This window comes from Sorex fumeus, unplaced genomic scaffold (assembly GCF_029834395.1).
Source record: "Sorex fumeus unplaced genomic scaffold, SorFum_2.1 ptg000098l, whole genome shotgun sequence".
NCBI classification, from domain to species: domain Eukaryota; kingdom Metazoa; phylum Chordata; class Mammalia; order Eulipotyphla; family Soricidae; genus Sorex; species Sorex fumeus.
In genome coordinates, this window is record NW_026606155.1 from 18,386,807 (window position 1) to 18,395,301 (window position 8,495).

Consider the following 8,495-nt stretch of genomic DNA (forward strand, 5'->3'; position numbering starts at 1 on the left):
TCAGTCAAGAAATAATCCAATTTGAGAGGGAAAAAAAGGCAATGGAGCATGACATAGCAACATGGCTCAATCAGCAGCTACTTCGCATTGTTTAAAACAATTCTGGGGTCACACCCGAGCTTTAGCAGAAAGGACACAGTCATCCCCTAGTAGAGTTTACACTGAACGCAGGTAGGGGTGGACAGCATAATGAAAGCTATTTGCCCTCTCTGTCTTAGTGTCTCAGACAAATCCACTCTACCTCTCTAAATCAAAAGCTCACTCGTTTTGCCAATGACAGTCTATTTGGTCTATTTCATTCCTCTGATTTCTTTGCTTAAAATTTGAGGCAAATGTCTCCTTCCAGGTGGGTGACACAGTTCAATAGTGAGATAAATTGCTTTGCCAGAATGGTAGTGTTCAGACTCTCACTCACTCCCCTAGGACAAGGGCTGAGCCCATTAGATATGATCATTGGCAAGCCTACTGTGCTAAGAATCACCCTTTCTTGTTCTTCGTAATTTATAGAATAATATGCATCATACCAAGCTCAACATTTATTCCGACCACTTTCCATCTGAAATTGATGTGCCCTAAGTTAAGGGAGCAAAATGATACAGTGCAGAACAATTGATTGTAATTAGTGCCCTGAATAGTTCTTGCTAGGACAGCTATATTTGGAGAAAAGTGTCTTTAGACAAAATCACAAAATATTGGTTATCTTTAAAGTTAATGAAAGCAGGTAACCTACAGAAAGACATCCTTAAGAATACAAATAATCATTCAAAAAATGGTCACTTAAGAGTTTTCAGAAGGGATGGAGAGATAACTCAACACACTAAGCACCTGCTTTGCATGCTGAAGGTCTGGGTTTAATCCCCAGAGTCCCCAAGCACCGTGGGGATGACCTCAAAAGCACAGATCTGGGAAGAATTCCTGTGGACCACCAGGCATGACTCAAAATAAAATAAACCTCCAAGAGCAAAATAAAAACATTTTAGAATTTAAAAATGGGTCAAATACTCTTGCATTGATTGATTCTTTAAAATCTTTTTTTTTTCTTTTCGGGTCACACCTGATGATGCACAGCATTTACTCCTGGTGCTGCACTCAGGAATTACTCCTAGCGGTGTTCAGGAGACCATATGAGATGTTGTGGATTAACCTGAGTCAGCCTTGTGCAAGGTAAATGCCCTACCCGCTGTACTATTGCTCCAGCCCATTTCTTTAAAATCTTAACACTGACAGGCAATACCAGAAGCAGTAAGCAGACAACGGTATCTGAAAACATTCACCCTTGAGAGAAACTGGTCTTTGGGTAAATTGATGTGATATAAGGCGAGCTAGCTGTGGGTACCTTGAACAAATGCCCATTCTTTGATGGGACAAGAATAGAGGCAAAGAGACAAGGTGAGAGAACCAGCCATAAACCAGGACTGAGGGCCGGAACAAAAGACAATCCAAGGAGGACAATTCTCAAAAAATTAGAAATTGAGCTCTCATTTGACCCAGCAATACCACTCCTGGGAATATATCCCAGAGAGGCAAAAATGTATAGTCGAAGTGACATCTGCACTTGTTTGTTCATTGCAGCACTCTTTACAATAGCCAGAAACTGGAAGAAACCTGAATGCCCAAGAACAGATGACTGGTTAAAGAAACTTTGGTACATCTACACAATGGAGTACTATGTAGCTCTTAGAAAAGATGAAGTCATGAAATTTACATACAAGTGGTACAATATGGAAAGTATCATGCTAAGCGAAATGAGTCAGAAAGAGAGGGACAGACATAGAAAGATTGCATTCATTTGGGGAACATAAAGTCACAAAATAGGAGACTAACACCCAAGATAGCTGAGATAAGTACCAGGAGGTTTACTCCATGGCTTGGAGGCCAGCCGTACACGCTAGGGGAAAAGGCAGCTCAGATAGAAAAGGGAGCACCAAATAAAGGGTGTTGGGAGGATCCTCCCAGGATGGAAGATGCATGCGGAAAGTAGACTATAGACCGAACATGCCACTCAATGCCTCTTTTGCAAACCACAGCACCCAAAAGGAGACAGAGAACAAAAGGGAATGCCCTGCCACCAGAGGCAGGGTGGGATGGGGGAGGGATGGGGGGTGGGAGGGATACTGGGATTAGTGGTGGTGGAGAATGGGCACTGGTGGAGGGATGGGTATTTGATCATTGTATAACTGAAACCCAAGCATAAAAAATGGTAAGTCTACAACTGTACCTCATGGTGTTTCACTAATAAAAATTTTTAAAAAAGACAATCCAAGGAAAGACAGAAAGAGATCCTGAAGGGAGTCTCAGGGACCCGTTATCTCTTAAGGAGAACCAGTGGATGAGTTAGGCATCCCTCACTCACCCCAGCCTCGGGGAGTGATACTGCATCCAGTTTCTCCCCACTCATTGGCCAACCCACAGGGCCCTTTCCCAGACAGACAGAACTTACCTCCAGAGGAACATTTGGTGAGAGGCTAACTTCTTGGATTCTGGTACCACATGAGAATCCAGTATCCTGGTACCACCTCAGGATCCCAGTATCCTCTCGGATCCTGGATGAGCCCCCAAATGTTAAGGTCTGTAGAAGAGACCCCCGGGCCCCTGAGCATCGCTCCTCACTCTCCCCCACCCCAAACCTCAAAATCAGCCCATTGAGGAATGTCGCAGCTCGGACAGGGAATAAATGGGGTCACGTTCATAGGTACTCAGCTTTTGCTCCATTAGATGTGGGAGATTGAGGGGAGTAGAGAAGAGTGAAGCTTCCACACCCCAAGTCCAGCGCCCTAACATAGCACTGTAGCACTGTCCTCCCATTGTTCATCGATTTTCTGGAGTGGGCTTCAGTAACATCTCTATTGTGAGACTTGTTGTTACTGTTTTGGGCATATTGAATATGCCACGGGGAGCTTGCTAGGTTCTGCCATGCAGGTAGGGTACTCTCAGTAGCTTGCTGGGCTCTCCAAGAGGGACAAAAGAATCAAACCCAGGTTGGCCTCGTGCAAGGCGAAGGCCCTACCCGCTGTGCTATCACTCCAGACCACACCCTAACATATGCTTGGTTAAATGTGAGTTCTAGGAGCCAGCTCCCAGGCCGTCTTGACCAGAAATGCTCCTGGGATGTCTCTATCAGACTCACCCTGTGATTAAGAATGCGCTCCCGCCAGCTCACTGGGGATGTGACCTCTGTAGCCAGCAACCAGCAGAATCAATAACAGAGAGAAATTAAGCCTATTACGCCCAAGAGCCGTTTTGAAGACCCCCCACGGCTCATTAGAAACAAGCCTAACTGTTAGAACTGCATACTCAGGCTCGCTCTGCAAGCCTGTGTTCCCCCTTGAATAAGCATCGAGCTTGCTTGTCTGTTTCTATGCTTGCTTATTTTCACTCAGGAGAAGCTGCGTTCTCTCTTGAACATGTGCTTCTTCCTTTCTCTCCCCTCAAACCTTTCTAAATAAGTTCCAATAAAAAAATTTTCTTGCTTCACCGAATATAAATAAATTCATTGCAACATGGATGGAACTGGAAGACATCAAGTTAAATGAAGCAAGCCAGAAGAAGAAGAAACACAGGATGATATCACTTCTACGTGGAATTTAGAATAGCTAGATGAGGACATGCAATAGTTCAAGGGGGGCAAGGGGTGCGTAGATCATCCCTGGCTCCAGAGTATAGGGAGGAGGAGGAGGAGGAGGAGGAGGAGGAGGAGGAAAGAAATAGCATGAAAGGGAAAGAGAGAAGAGAGAGATGAGAAGCAATGGGGCCAAGAGAATTTAGGTACCTCAGTGGTGCTAAGAAACAATAAAGCTGAATTTCCAAGCCACTGAAATCATGGATTTCAATTAACAATCAGACTTATAAAGGAGTCTGTGAAGAGTGCAGGTGGGGTGGCGTGAGGGGAGGAGGGTTGGGGTTCCGGGATGAATATAATGGGAAGGAACCTGGTAACATCGGTAGAGGGAAGTTGGCACTGGTGGTGGGATTGGTGTTGAAACACTGCATGTCGAAAATTCAACTGTGAACTTTGGAACTTTGAAAATTCACTTAATCACTTAATCACTTAACTTCCCGTTAGTCGTCGATTTGCTCGAGCGGGCGCCAGTAACGTCTCCATTTGTCCCTGTCGCGTGCTAGTGTAGCCCAATGGCATCTCTTTGCTCCGGGAACATGGAGGGCCTCAAACCGATCGTTCATGACCTTGACAAAGAAGTCTGACCATCTGGTAGGTGGGCGGCCACGCGGTCTCTTGACATCCCGTGGAATCCAATCAGTAACAGCTCTAGTCCAACGGTCGTCTTTAAATCTCATTACGTGACCAGCCCATCTGATTTTCGACACCTTGGCAAATGAGACAGCGTCCCTGATCCTTGATCGTCGACGGATGTCAGAACTCCGGATTCGTTCTCTCATTTGAGTGAAACGTGATATTCCAAGCATAGCTCTTTCTATTCTTCTTTGGGAGACCTGAATGGCGTTCTCATCTTGTTTGCGTAGGGCCCAGGTCTCTGAGGCATATGTTAATGCAGGAAGAACAGTGGAATCAAAGAGATGTGCCCGGAGCCGGAGGTTCTTCGTCCTCTTAGCTATTTCTTCGACGTTCTTGAAGGCGTTCCAAGCCGCTCTCTTCCTCCTGCGCAGCTCAGGTGCCAGGTCATTTGTCATGTTGACCTCTCGACCTAGGTACACATAGCTGTTGCATTCGGAGATGGTCGTTCCATTGAGAGCGAATGGGGCGTCAGGAACAAGGCTGTTTCTCATAAACATTGTCTTCGTAAGATTCAGCTGTAGTCCTACCTTTCCACACTCACGGTCAAAGTCGGCCAGCATTTGTGCCGCTTGGCTGATGTTTGGTGTTATTAAAACAATGTCATCAGCAAAGCGGAGGTGGTGTAGTTGCCGACCATCTATCTTCACTCCCATTCCTTCCCATTCCAGTCGTCGCATGATGTTCTCGAGGGTGGCACTGAAGAGTTTTGGTGAAATGGTATCACCCTGCCGCACCCCTCTCTTTACATCAACGATCACTTCTTTGTAGAATGGTGAGATCCTGGTAGTGAATCCGCAATACAGCTCACGGAGGATCCTGATGTATTGGGCTTGAATTCCCTGATTGGCTAGGGCTTCAATGACCGCTTCCGTCTCAACAGAATCAAAGGCCTTCTTTAAATCAATGAACGTTAAGCAGAGCGGCATCTTGAACTCCCGAGAAACCTCAATGAGTTTGGTTATTGTGTGGATATGGTCGATGGTGCTGAATCCTTTGCGGAACCCTGCTTGCTCACATGGTTGTCCTTCATCTAGTGTTCTGCCAATCCTATTCAGGATGACTCGAGTGAACAACTTGTAGATGACAGACAATAGGCAGATCGGGCGATAGTTGCCAATGTCATGGATGTCTCCCTTCTTGAACAGTAGTACGGTCCTGCTGGTTTTCCATTGAGATGGAACCTTGCATTCAGACAGGTAGCGAGTGAAGAGCCGAGCCAGTGTATTGATGAGTACTGACGGCAGGTTCTTCAGGTGTTCAGGTCTGACCTTGTCTGGGCCAGGTGCTGTTTGCTTCTTTACTGACGAAATGGCGTGTCGGATTTCGGAAGGGAGAACGTTGGGAACGACATATCCATCCTGTGGAATTTGGTATGTCGGCAAGTGGACATGGCTATTGAAGAGATTTGAGTAGAAGTCATGGATAATCTTCTCCATTGCCGTTCTGGAGGATGTGATGGATCCATCAGGACGTCGGAGGGCAGTCATCTTGGTCTTATAGTTGGCGAAGGACAGGCGGGCGTTACGAATACTTTTCCCGGCTTCTGCCGCATCTACCAGTACTTCTGCTCTTCTCTCTTTGAGGTCTTCCTTGATCGCATCTCTGCACTGCTTTGCAAGCTCGGACGTTAGCTTGCGGTTGCCTGAGGCATGCGCCAAACCACGCTGGCGAATTAGCTCAAGAGTTTTCGAAGATAGGCGACTTTTTGTGGCTATCTCTCTCTTGGCGTTCCTCGCACATTCATGGAGGTGCTGAACCAGTCGATCGTATTCCTCGTCAATGTTGTCAACAATGGCATCTTCCCATGTTGCCGCAATAGTACCAAAGAGTTCCCAGTTGGTGGTCGTTCTGGGAGTTCTCTTTTTGAACTTTGCAGCCCTTTCTCCCCGCTCTGTGAAGTAGAATTTTGCACGAAGGAGACCCCACTGGCAGACTTCCACTCTCGACACTACTTCCACTACCCAGCCGTCGCCACACTCCAGGACGCTTTCCGGACCCGCGCGGCCGCTTGCGGCCGCGCGACACATCATAAGACACTAAATACCCGTCTTCTGGAATTGTCGTACCATATTTGATAGGGTTCAAATATGGTAACACCTACAAGGGTGATTAGAGGTCACCCCAAAAGCCTCTATACCTCTCGGAAAGACTGGCAAGCTACCGAGAGTATTCCGCCCGCACGGAAGAGCCTGGCAAGCTATCCGCTGTGTATTCGATATGCCAAAACCAGTAACTACAACTGGTCTCATTCACCTGACCCTGAAGGCTTCACCGACATGGCAGCACTGAGAAGGATGAGAAAGGAGAGGCCGACAAAATCTCAAGGCCGACCTAGGCTGCCACAACGAAGGAAGACAAAAATGATCGTCTGTACTTTCAATGCACGTACGCTAGCATCAGATGCATCCATCGAGGACCTGATGGTACAAGCGCGAATGATCAAGTACGACATCATTGGTCTGACCGAGACAAGAAGACACGAATCTCACCATGCCGTTTTCGACACTGGAGAAGAATTGTTCCTCGGAACATGCGATAAAAGAGGTGTTGGAGGCGTCGGTGTCCTTATCAACACAAACTTGGCCAAGAGCATTGATTCATTCGAATGCCTAACAACCCGAATCGGACGTTTACATTTGAATAGATGTGGCTCACTGCCTGCAGTTTCTATCTTCGTTGTCTACGCACCAACATCTCATTATGATGAAAGAGAAATCGAGAAGTTCTACATGGAGCTAGAGAAATTCTATAAAGAAGACCACACCTTCTACAAGATCATTGTGGGTGATTTTAATGCCAAGATAGGACCGAGAAGATCAGCTGAAGAACTTCACATCGGAACCCATGGCCTAGAATGGAACGAACAGGGTGAGAGACTGTCTGAGTTCATCATGTCGACCAAGACCATTCATGGTAACTCACAGTTCCAGAAGGCAGAATCTAAACGATGGACATGGGAGTCTCCCGGTGGACGATTCCACAACGAAATAGACCACATCATATTCAATCGACGGTTTTGCCTGACTGATGTCGCTGTTGTCCCAAAATTTCGAACGGGATCGGACCACCGTCTCCTTCGTGCAAAATTCTACTTTGAAAATTCACAGTTTTTTAATAAAAATTTAAAAATAAAAAATAATAATAAACTGCCTATCCACACATCAGACCTCCGGCCAGAATGGCACAGGACTGTGGATCAGTTTTGATCAGAAAATGCCATCAAGTAACCAACCAGACAACAACCCTTACCTGAGGTCGCTCAGTACAGCAACATCACTAAGATCTTGTTGGAGGTCCTCCCTGCTGGCCCCCCTGCTCAGTTTGGGAACTGTTGAGTCTATGGTGTCTGTGCTCTAGCTCTGCACACACCACTATCACTCTCCTTCAGGTTTCTTCTAGGCTCTTCACAGCTCCCAAACACGGGTCAAGGTGCTTAAAGAAAAAGGCAACCATACAACTCTGGTTAAAAATCAAATACCTGGGGTCGGAGCAATAGTACAGCAGGCAAGGTGCACATGACTGACCTGGGTTCAGTTCCCAGCATCCCATATGGTCCCCCGAGCACTTCCAGGAGTGATTCCTGAGTACAAAGCCAGGACTAACCCCTAAGCTTCTTGTGACTCAAAAAGTCAAAAAAAAAAAATCAAATACCTGGGCTGCGGAGATAGAGATAGTACAGAAGTACGATCTGTAGTACTATGATACTTGCAAGCCTTGCATGCAGCTGCAGCCAGTGTGTGAATCCCAGCACCACATACAGATCCCTGAGCACCACCAGGTGTGCTCCCGCTGAAAAAAAAAAATCAAATACCTGATTTGAAATAAGAAAAAAAAAAGAGTGCAGAGGAAGCAGAATCTCAATTGGTCATGCAATTGAAAAAAACTATAACATCTTTCCTGCAGGAATGGTCAGATCCAGGAGTTTAAAGGAAGTGACAGCCTCAGTTACTTAGTGGCCTGGAAAGGAAGCTTTGGCTGAAAGCTTCGCGGCCTTAGCTGAAAGCCACGGAAAGGCCTCTGGCGTTGGCTTAGGGACCAGCACAGACTCGATGGCTAGAGTACCTGAGCTTACCCTCAGAGCAGGTGGGAGATGCTGAATCAGCACTCTGGCAGGAATTCTGTCAGAGCTGCAGGGGTGCTGGGAAGACACCATGTCAGCCCCCAGGCTGTGCATTAGATTTTCGTGCTGGTCCTCCTTGTCACTTCCACGACCACTGACCACTCCTGGTTGCCGTAACAC